We start from the raw sequence: 12,255 nt of genomic DNA on the forward strand, positions 1-12,255 counted from the left end.
AAATGTCTCACCCTTCCTCATACAGATATTATGGAGCACACAGCAAGCAGCAATAACAATGGGAATGTTGGTTGCGCTGAGGTCTAACCTAGTCAGCAAACAGCACGAGCAAGCTTTTAAACGTCCAAAAGCACATTCTACCACCATTCTGCACTTGCTCAGCCTATAGTTGAACTGCTCCTTACTACTGTCCAGGCTGCCTGTGTATGGCTTCAGGAGCCATGGGAGCAAGGATAAGTGCAGAGTCCTGCACTTAGGACGGAAGAATCCCATGCACCGCTACAGACTAGGGACCGAATGGCTAGGCAGCAGTTCTGCGGAAAAGGACCTAGGGGTGACAGTGGACGAGAAGCTGGATATGAGTCAGCAGTGTGCCCTTGTTGCCAAGAAGGCCAATGGCATTTTGGGATGTATATGTAGGGGTATTGCCAGCAGAACGAAGGACGTGATCGTTCCCCTCTATTCAACATTGGTGAGGCCTCATCTGGAGTACTGTGTCCAGTTTTTGGCCCCACACTACAAGAAGGATGTGGATAAATTGGAGAGAGTCCAGCGAAGGGCAACAAAAATGATTAGGGGTCTAGAACACATGACTTATGAGGAGAGGCTGAGGGAGCTGGGATTGTTTAGCCTGCAGAAGAGAAGAATGAGGGGGGATTTGATAGCTGCTTTCAACTACCTGAAAGGGGGTTCCAAAGAGGATGGCTCTAGACTGTTCTCAATGGTAGCAGATGACAGAACGAGGAGTAATGGTCTCAAGTTGCAGTGGGGGAGGTTTAGATTGGATATTAGGAAAAACTTTTTCACTAAGAGGGTGGTGAAACACTGGAATGCGTTACCTAGGGAGGTGGTAGAATCTCCTTCCTTAGAGGTTTTTAAGGTCAGGCTTGACAAAGCCCTGGCTGGGATGATTTAACTGGGAATTGGTCCTGCTTCGAGCAGGGGGTTGGACTAGATGACCTTTTGTGGTCCTTTCCAACCCTGATATTCTATGATTCTAAGGGGTGGGCTGAGTCCCCTAAGGATAACAACATCCCCAATGGTAATTTTCTGGTCTGGGAAGTAAGTCCCTTCTTGCAACTGCTTGAACAGACCTGAGTTCCTAAGGATGTGAGCATCATGCACCTTTCCCAGCCATCCCACGTTAATGTCGGTGAAACGTCCCTTGTGATCCACCAGTGCTTGGAGTACCATTGAGAAGTACCCCTTGCGGTTTATATACTGGTTGGCAAGGTGGTCTGGTGCCAAGATAGGGATATGTGTTCCGTCTATCACCCCACCACAGTTGGGAACCCCATTGCAGCAAAGCCATCCAGTATGATCTGCACATTTCCCAGAGTCAGTACCCTTGATAGCAGAACGTCAGTGATTGAATTGGCTACTTGCAGCACAGCAGCCCCCACAGTAGGTTTGCCCACTCCAAATTGATTCCTGACTGACTGGTAGCAGTCAGGCATTGCAAGCTTCCACAGGGCTACTGCCACTCGCTTCTCAACTGTCAGGGCAGCTCTGATCTTGGTATTCCTGTGCTTCAGGGCAGGAGAAAGCAACTCACAAAGTTCAAGGAAAGTGGCCTTATGCATGCGAAAGTTTCACAACCACTGTGAATCATCCCATACCTGTAACACTATGTGGTCCCACCAGTCTGTGCTTGTTTGCCAGGCCCAGAATCGGCATTCCACTGTATTAACCAGCCCCACTGCTGCCATGATGTCCCAATTGCCACAGCCTGTGCTTTCAGGAACATCTCTGTCCATGTACTCATCACAATCGTCCTCGTGATGGCGTCTCTTAGCCTGGTTTTGCACATACTCCAGGATAATGCATGAGGTGTTTACAATGCTCAGAACAGCAGTGGTGAGCTGAGCAGGCTCCATGCTTGCCATGGTATGGCGCCTGCATGGGTAACCCAGGAAAAAAGGCAAGAAACGATTGTCTGCCATTGCTTTCATGGCGGAAAGGAGGGAGTGAGAGAGGGAGGGAGGGGTGACTGATCACATGTACCCAAAACCACCCTCAACAATGTTTTTGCCCCATCAGGCATTGGGAGCTTAACCCAGAATTTCAATGGGCAGCGGAAACTGCGGGAACTGTGGGATAGCTACCCACAGTGCACTGCTCCGTAAGTCGATGCTAGCCACAGTATTGAGGACATGCTCCACCAACTTAATGTGCTTAGTGGGGACATATACAATCGACTGTATAAAATCGATTTCTAAAAATCAACTTCTATAAAATCGACCTAATATTGTATTGTAGACATACCCGAAGAGTGGCTCAAATCAGAGCTTGGAGACGCAGAGATCAAAATCTTTATGCAGTTCCTGGATGTGGAAGTGGTTGCTTATTTATTTAGCAATATAAATATACAAAGTACTTTTCAAAATAAATAGCTTCAGAGTCCCTGCCCTGAAGACTTTACAAAATAAGGCACTGATCCTGCAAACATTTAGGCTTAATTGCGTGCATTAGAAGTAGTCCCATTGTCTTCAATGGGCCTACCATGTGAGTAAAGTTAAGCATGTGCAAGACTGCCACCCAACCCTTCAGAAATCAGGAGTTAGACCCCTCAAAATCCTGATATTAGCCCCCAAACTATAAGATTTTAAAAACAAATTAAATAATGTTTTGGATCAGTCTTCTGATTTTTTGAAACCCCCCTGTTATGTGTGATAATTAGTGTCATAACTGTATAGGTGAAATAGGATTTTGGCTACAATATGTCTACATCAATTCATTTTGTTACCCTGTCTCCATATCAACTCTGCCTTCCTTTCTCCCTCCCCACCTCCGCCCCGACTTCCCCACTCTTTGGTTGCCCAGAGCATCTCTGCTCCTCCTCCAGCTCTGGAAGTTCTTCACTCCCCTCCACAAAAAGCATCTTTAGGGGATTCTCTTCTCTCCCTTCCCAGGGCTGCTTTTCTAGGAATGGGCGGACAAGGAAATTGATCCACTCTTCACAAGAGGGGAGTGGGAAAGGGGCCAGAGCTGCCCTGAGCATACAGTTTGTTTAGCATAAGTAGTTAATCTGTTCCATCTTGCATTTAGCAGGGATACTGGAAGTTCCTTTCCCAGACCTGAAGAAGAGCTCTGTGTGGCTTGGAAACTTGTTTCTCTCATGAAGAGAAGTTGGTCCAATAAAAGATATTACTTCTCCCACCTTGACTCTTTAAAAAAGTGATTTACAATATTCAGAGAATCATAGAAACATAGGAATAGAAGGGATCTTGATAGGTCATTTAGTCCAGTCCCCTGAACTGAGGCAGGACTAAGTATTACCTAGACCAACCCTAAAAGTGTTTGTCTAACCTCCTCTTAAAAACCTCCAATGACAGATTCCACAATCTCTCTAGGTAATTTGTGCTTATCTTTACAGTTAGAAATCTTTTCCTCTAATTCTAATTTAAATCTCCCTTGTTGTAATTTAAGTCCATTACTTCTTGTCCTGTCCTCAGTGACTACGGAGAACAGTTTATCACTCTTCTCTTTATAACAACCTTTGATGTACTTGAAGGCTGTTATCATGTGCGCACTCAGTCCTCTCATCTCCAGACTAAACAAACCCAAGCTTTCCTCATAGGTCATGTTTTCTAGATCTTTAATCATGTTTCTTGCTCTCCTCAGGACTTCCTCCAGTTTGTCCACATCTGTCCCAAAGTGTGGTGCCCAGAACTGGGCACAGTGCTCCAGCTGAGCTCTCATCAGTGCTGAGAAGAGCAGCAGAATTATTTCTCCTCTCTTCTTTACAACACTCCTGATAATACATCCCAGAATGATGTTCACATTTTTTGCAACAGTATTACATTGTTGACTCATATTTAGTTTGTGATTGACAATAACCCCCCAGATCACATGCACAGTCAACCTGTGGGACTCTGCCAGAGGATGTTGTGAAGGCCAAGATTATAACAGGGTTCAAAAAAGAACTAGATAAATTCATGGAGGATAGGTCCATCATGGCTAGGGGGTGTCTTTAGGCTCTGTTTTCCAGAAGCTGGGAATGGGCGACAGCGGATTGAACACTTGATGATTACCTGTTCTGTTCCTTCCCTCTGGGGCACCTGGCATTGGCCACTGTTGGAAGACAGGACACTGGGCTCGATGGACCTTTTCTCTGACCCAGAATGGCCATTCTTATGTTCTTATCCTTTTCTCCAGTACTCCTTCCTAGGCAGCCTTTTTCCATTTTGTATTTGTGCAACTGATTATTTCTGTTCTAAGTGGAGTACTTTGTATTTGTCCTCATTGAATTTCATCCTATTTAGTTCAGACCATTTCTCCAGTTTGTCAAGATTATTTTGAATTCTCTGACTAAGCTTTTCAAATCAGTTGTGCACCCACTTTATAGCAGATTTGTCTTGGCTATATTTCTCTAGTTTTTTATGAGAAGGTCGTGAGACCGTTTCAAAAGCCTTACTAAGATATATTTACTTACGAGCTATTCCCCCCTGTCCACAAGGGTTGTAACCCTGACAAAGAAGGATATTAGGTTGGTTTGAGGTGATTTGTTCTTGACAAATGCATGTTGACTGTTGTTTATCACCTTATTTTCTTTAAGGTGCTTAAACTGATTATTTGATTATATGCTCCATTATCTTTCTGGGTACTCAAGTTAAGCTGACTGGTCTATAATTCCCTGGGTTGTCCTTATTCCCCTTTTTATTGATAGATATGATACTTGTCTTCTTTCCAGTCCTCTGGGATCATTCCCATCCTCCTCAAGTTCTCAAAGATCTTTGCTAATGACTCAGTAATCTCTTCAGCCAGTTCAATAAGGGGTCTAGGCCAGGGGTTCTCAACCTTTTTCTTGCTGAGGCTCCCCCTGAACACTCTATAAAAACTCCAGGCCCTGGGTGTGTGTGTGTGCGGGGGGGGAGTGCACAGCCCTTTGGGCATAGACATAGTTTTACTTCTATTTTGGGGGGGTGGGGGGAGGGCTGGTGGGGCTCGATCCAACTCCACACAGCAGGGTCCAGGAAGGGAGCACCGCCTCCATACCCTGATTCACTCAGGAGGCCACCCAGCCTGTCTGGGCTGTGGGGAGACGCAACCAAAAATATAACTCAAAGTGGGGGCTCAGTTCAAAAAGTTTGAAAACCACTCAGGGTGCAGGGAGAGGGGTAGCTAGGGGCTGTGTGCAGGCAGGCGGGTAGCTCAGGATGCAGGGAGAGAGGTACTAGGGGCTGTGTACAGGGAGGGGGTAGCTCAGGATGCAGGGAGGGGGTACTAGGGGACTGTTGGTCCTGCTTTGAGCAGGGGGTTGGACTAGATGACCTCCTGAGGTCCCTTCCAACCCTGATATTCTATGATTCTATGACTGTGTGCAGGCAGGGGGGCAGCTCAGGGTGCAGGGACGGGGTGGCTAGGGGCTGTATGCAGGTGGGGGTAGCTCAGGAGCTAGCTAGGGGTTGTGCATGGGCCAGGGTTGTGGGGTCTCCCAGTGCGGATCCCAGCTTTTGGTGGGTGGGGGCACTGGGGTTCTCTGCTTCCGCCATCCGCTGTTCCTGGCTTGGAGGAGCGGGGGACACTGGCTTCAGCCCCGAGCTGCTCCCAGCTGGGGCTGGGGGGTGTCGGCTTCAGCCCTGGTTGAGAACCGCTGTTCTAGTATGTATTTAGTCAGGCACTGCTGACTGAAAGACATCTAACTTGTCTAAGTAATTCTTAACTTCTTCTTTTCCTATTTTAGCCTCACATTCTATCCCACTGGCACTGATGTTCGCTATGTCAGTCATGCAATCTCTGTTAACTTTTTTTGTGAAAACAAGAACAAAAAGGGCATTTAACATTTCAGCCATTGCTGCATTTTCTATTGTTGTCTTTCCCTCCCCATTGAGTAATGGGCCTACCCTGTCTTTGGTCTTCCTCTTGCGTCTCATGTATTGTAAAATGTTTTGGTTTTGTTACTCTTTATGTCCCTAGCTACTTTACTCTCATTTTTTTGCTTTTGCCTTTCTAATTTTGTCCCTACATGCTTGTGTTGTTTTTTTTATATTCATCCTTCATAATTTAACCAAGTTTTCACTTTTTGTATGACTGTTTGAGTTTCAGGTCATTGAAGATCTTCAGGTGAAGTAAGGGCAGTCCCTTACCATACTTCCTATCTTTTCTATGTATTGGAATCATTTGATCTTGTGCCCTTAATAATGTCTCTTTAAAAAACTGCCAACTCTTTTTCCCCTTAGACTTGCTTCCCATGGGGTCTTACCTACCAGGTCTCTGAGATTGCTAAAGTCCGCCTTCTTGAAGTACGTTTTCTTTATTCTGCTATTTTTCATCCTACCATTCCTTAGAATCACGAATTCTTATCATTTCATGATCACTTTCACCCAAACTGCCTTCCACTTCCAATATTTCCCTAGTTTGCCTATGATAAAGTCATTGTTTCATAAGCTATAAGAAATCTCATTTGCACTTACATGTAGCAAATATTTTCTCCTTTAGACGTTTTGTGTCACTTTCCTTCTTTGAGCGATGTAACACTATATACAATACATAGGTATCTCAAAGTCCTAAAAAGACTAAGCTCTGGTCTGTACCCCATCAGAGAGGTAAGCTGAAGTACAGCAGCAGGGAAAGAAATATTATATCAGCACAGTGCTTTCCCCAAGCTTGTTATATACATTTTTACAGGCTTGGGTCTCAGGCCTTTACACCATTAGACCCTGGCTACAAAATGGTTAGGGCTATTCTCAGCAGTGAGCACATCACGGAATGTCAACAGGACGGGTCCTGTGATAAGACAAGAATAACAAAACGTGCGTTAAGTACTGTGAGGTTTAAAAATGGGCAGAGTTGAGCAAAACTGTAAGAATAGTTGGTCATTTAGATGATAACAGGGACATTATATGGGCAACGTGGGGGAATGCATGAAAGAAGACACAAGATGCTGGGGCTGAATGTGGACGATAATTTTCAAAACTGAATTCTGGTCACATTGGGGTGGAGGGTGAGAGAGTGAGAAAGTATAGAGGGAATGGAGCACCAGATGATTAACTCCTAGACAAGGGATTTTGGTGGAGAGGAATTGACGGGGAACTGGCAGGATTTAGTGAACAGGCTAATGTTTACTGGTAATTTTTCTTTATGTGAGATAATTATTAGTAAATATTGGTTTGAACTGAAATCCAGAAGCCTTAGAACAGCTTTCTTATGAGGTGTGTTCCTTTTCCGGAAGATTCTTGTTTGCACATGGTCCCCTTGGTTTATTTTCTCAGTGCCCATTGGCAGCCTTCCTCTGATGTATCCAGTAAGTTCCTTTGCTGTCCACCAAGCTTCACTTTACTCAACAGAAATTCAGTGATATCCATTGTGTTTTGGAAGTCCACTGCCACTCCCTTTTGAATCAATGGTAAAATTCTCATTGATTTCAATGTGAAGAGGACTGAGCTCATGTGCTGAATATCCACCTTGGTACCAAGACATTCAAACAGTTTCTTCTGAAATAAAAGGCGAAATGCAATGTTTAAATATTAACAAAAATAACAAGCTGTTGTCTCCAGGGCATTCAAAAGCAACTTCATATCACAGCCAGATAGATGGCTGGTTTATTAAATGCTGAATTATTGGAAACATGCAACTTATTTGGGCTTTTTTAAATTTCAAAACTAACCATAAGACTATTTTAAGAATTGTGAACAATATCTGAAAGCAATAGAGTAGCAAATACTATTGTAGTTATGACTTCTGATTCTGAACTTGGCAGGAGAGCCCACATAGGTTATAGGAATCCTGCATGGCAAGTGCTGTAATCAAGTAGGATATCATAACAATCTGGGCTAAATTCCCTGCCTGGTTAATCCATATCATATCAGTATAAATGCTGGAGGAAAGTTCAGGGGAGGAGCAGGTTGTGGACACAGCCTCTCCGGGCAGGGTAGGGTGCAAAAGTTGGTGGTATTCGTTGAAATGGGGGACATGGCCAAGCAGAATATAGCATCATGTCCCCTCCTGGCAGAATTTAAAGCTGTGCCCCATCCTAGAGGAAGCTGAAGGGAGGGCAGAAGTTGAGATATAGTTTGCCCTCCGCTCAAGTCTGTAATAATGGGCGTAGCTGGCACAGGAAAGATGTGACGGCTTTGATGTGTTTGGCTGTATAACTGGAAACAGATGAGCAAGAATGAACAGGACCAGATGAAGGTAGTGGTATGGCTAACCTATCAGCGGACGGTGCAGTAAGGCAAGTGTGGCCCTCTCACATCTGGATTCCTTGTACCTTCTCTTTACGCTTCTACCTTTCATTAGAGACAGACCTGAATGATAAAGTCTGATGGGATTTGGGGATGTGTGTATGTCCCATTCTGTCCATTAGAAAGATGAGCCTAGGGTTCTGATTGTTTCAGAACCTGGGTTCCAAAGGAAGGACCCATCCCTTCAATTAATGTTTTTTTTTTAAAATATTTCTATGTAAGAAGGTTTGAGGGGTTATTTGTTCTAACAAATTGGAGTCGTAATTGGGAAATGGCTTAAGCTTGTTACCAATTAAGATAATTGACATGAAAAAAACCTGATTGTGTCCTGAGAGAGAGAGAGAGATAGATGTTCCCTAGCTGAGCTGCAGACTAGAGCTGCTTTGTTGAAGGATGTAGGTAGAAACAGATGTTTAGAACAACATGTAAAGGCAATCGCGTGGGATGTATTCATTTGTTTATTAATTAAGATGCATGCATGAGCAGACAGCCAGGAAAATTCTGAGTTAAGAAAAGAAAAGCTTCAGCAGGGGATACAGACAAAATTGTGCACAGGCTACTGTTGGTGTTTTTCATGAGAGAGAAAGGAATAAGCCATCCCAAGCCCTTAGGAAGTTCCAGATGAACATACTCCCTTGTATACACCTTTCCTCATTCTGTGCCCATCTCAGTGGGTCTCTTTCCATTTGCTGATACGTTGCAAGATGCATGGTGGGAACTTAGTGGGTTGAGAGTACATGCTAAGCAAACGCGTATCTGCAAATATTTGTGTGTTCTGTGGTTCCCTTGAGTCAGAAGTGTATAATGCATGCTGGAGCAAATCTGACATGGAGAATGAGGGATTTGAAGACTGCAGTCAAGACTGGCAGACCTGCGTAAAGCCCACCTTTGGTTTGGTGGGATATCAGAAAAAAATGGGGAGCTGAAAGGTGGCCAGACAGCTGTTGAATATCTCATTACTTGGCTTGGATCAGGTTGGGGAATGTAAAGAAGAGTAAGGGGATGGATGTGTGCTGGGCAGCTGATTGCAGTAGAAAGGAGGGGAAGAGGGGCTGGCCTAGTTAGAGTGAGAGCAATGTGAAACAGAAAACTTCAGTTGATTAAGATAGGGATCTAGGATGATTGTTTTTAGGTCTGAACCAAATGTTTTGAAGTATATTGTACCTACTGTTAGCATTAATAGCATTAAACATTTGTAACTTTTCTTCACAGATTAGCAGCAGTGAGAACAAAGAAGTTTGTGACTAGACGTGGAGGCATCGGTGTTGAATGCAACGGTTGGTGAGTAGCTTGTAACTTGAAGTCTTTAAATCATGATTTGAAGACTTCAGGAACTCAGCCAGAGGTTATGGGTCTATTACAAGAGGGAGTTCGTGAGGTTCTGTGGCCTGCAACGTGCAGGAGATCAGGTTAGATGATCACAATGCTCCCTTTTGGCATTAAGGTTTATGGGTCTATCTAGTGTTTTGGAAAATCTGCCAAAGAAATGGAGATTATGGTGATTCTCATAGAGAACCCCAAGAAGGTTTGGCTCTTGCTGAAAGAGCTGTATTTAATGTGCAAATACTGCTGCTCTATATTTGAAAGAACATAAGCATGAGATGGAAAGAGAAGGTGTCTTCGTTAATACAAATGTATGGCCAATCTAGCTCCTGAAGAGTAAGGTCAAAAGTTGGCCACTTCCATTAGTGATCTGCACCATAGTTCTTAGATAGAGATTAAAATTGTGGGAAACCTATTGCTGTTTGAATTACTATATCTCTCCAGTAATCACAGATTATAAGAGTTAATGACTTGTCTAGTTAAAGTCTAACTTGTCCCTTTGATAACCTGGATGGAGCAAGGAGGCGTGAGTTTGATTTGTTTTGGTTTCTACACAGATAAAAATGGTGATTGAATGTCTGGGAACAGTGTATTTTACTGCTGGTATGCCTTTTGTTAGGGGTTTCCTTCATGATGGGGATGCCCCCTGGTTGTTGTCACCTGTAACGGAAAGAGTTCTAGCATCCCAATACTAGATCTGCTGTGTGGAGCTCCCAGTGAATGTTGAAGATGTTGAGGATTCTAGATTAACACCTAGGCGGGGGCCAGCAGAAACTACTGGTTTCACTTCTGAGGCACAGAAAAACTGGCCACTGGTCATGCCACAGTGGCCCCCCCATGACCCTGATCCTCCTCTTCCCTTCTCAGATGCACCAGCAGCCTTACCTCCCTGGTCCATGATTCCCTACACCCACCCCACTCCCACCAGGGGCCTCAGCTCTAGAGGGAGCCCCCCGCTGCTGGGAGAGGATGGTAGAGGGCTCCCTCAAGGGTTCTGGGAAATGGGACAGACCAGAGGCTTACCAGCAGGGAGGGATGAGGAGAAGGGTGGGGGAGGCAGGGCTCCCACTGCCTTTCCTTACCCCTTCCTGCTGGTAAGCCTCATCTATCCTGCTTCCTGGAGCCCTCAAGAGAGTCCGTCCTACCATCCCCTCCCAGGAGCCCCTGCCTCCCCACCCTCTTCCTTACCCATCCATGCTAATAAGCCTCACCCTCAGGTGATGGTTTGTCCCGCTTCCTGGCTGGTTCCCAGTGCAAGAGGAGCCAGCAGGTGAGGGCCTGGCACACAGAAAGGGACCTGGGTGCTGTCCAGGCTGCGGCACATTCCCAGCCATGATGTGTACAGCCTGTAGCTAAGATTTCTATGTGCGTGGCAGCATGTGCACACAAAAAAGAAACTGACATGGTACATCTTTTGACCGGCAACTGGCCAGGCTGGTCAAAAAATGGCCAAGTGGCAGTCCTACTGAAATCATTATGGTCTCTTTAAAAAACAAACCCTCAAGCTGGCAAATTGTGACCACAGCCATTATACATAACTCTGTTCTCCTGTCACTGTTACCATCCACTTCTCCCTGCTAGTTTGTTACGCCAACTTGTTACATCTTCTGTTAATTAGATTGGAAGCTCTTTGGGGCAGAGACTATCTCTTACTCTATTTGCATAGGGCCTAGCACAATGGGGCCTCGGTGTGACTGGACTCTCCCAGTGCGACAGAAATACAAAACAAATAATAGTTATGACACACAGGTGAACTAAGGTTTATATGTGTGTATGTAATAGATAAAATCCTGTATGTACAGGGCTTACCGCAATGGAGCTCCAGCTGGGGCCTTGGTGTACTGTAATACACGTAATAAACTAATCTCCTTTATTTTTAGTTTGTATATAGACACATGTATTAGTCTAAACCGCAATCTCAGTAATGAATACTAAAATACCACCCTGTTTTGCTAAGATCACCATATAAAATGTTCACCCGTATTCTTGAGTTGCATCTAAGACAGCATTCCATATGGCCCAACCAGTCACTGGCCTATGTGAGTCACTTGATTTATCGTAATTCATAAACGACTTAGGGGAGTCAGTCATTCAGGTCAATTACTTCACCTGAGTAGGTCTAATGTATCCTTACCCATGTTATTGACGAAGCACTGCTTTGCAATGATATTTCCCTCCCTTTCCTCACAAAAGTTGTTAAATAAGATGGGGTGTTTTCCTTTATGAAGTGCTAAAATGAAGAATTTCCTCAGAGAGTAGCTCTGCTTGCATAAGAAGATATCTCAGTTGAGGTTTGTGCTCATCTTCAATATATGGTCAACCTAGCCCTGTGCCTAAATTCTCTTTGAGACCCTCTTCTAACAAAAGAGAAATAACCAATGAGTAACATGTACAAGTGTATTACATCTGACTTCTCTGCTATGATCTTCATATACTTCAAGATGGAGGACATTCCACACCCAATACTGAGGCAAAACTCCCATTGACTTCAATGAGAGCTGTTTCTAATTGAAGTCACCTATAAACATAAGTAGCTGCTCTGAACCCTATGCTTTTGTCAATATAATGGTCATTCCTATCTCCTTCTCCAAGTGAGGGTCCCTAAGGGGAAGTGACTCCTTGTCCAATTACATCATTCTTCCTTGAGGCCCCACCAATCTCAAGACCAGCCCAATTGCTCACACAGTGTGTTAGAAGCCAAGCATTTACCAATGAAATTTGATGGGCTGAGCCAACTGGCGGCAGT

The sequence above is a fragment of the Lepidochelys kempii genome, chromosome 2 (assembly GCF_965140285.1).
Source record: "Lepidochelys kempii isolate rLepKem1 chromosome 2, rLepKem1.hap1, whole genome shotgun sequence".
NCBI lineage: Eukaryota > Metazoa > Chordata > Testudines > Cheloniidae > Lepidochelys > Lepidochelys kempii.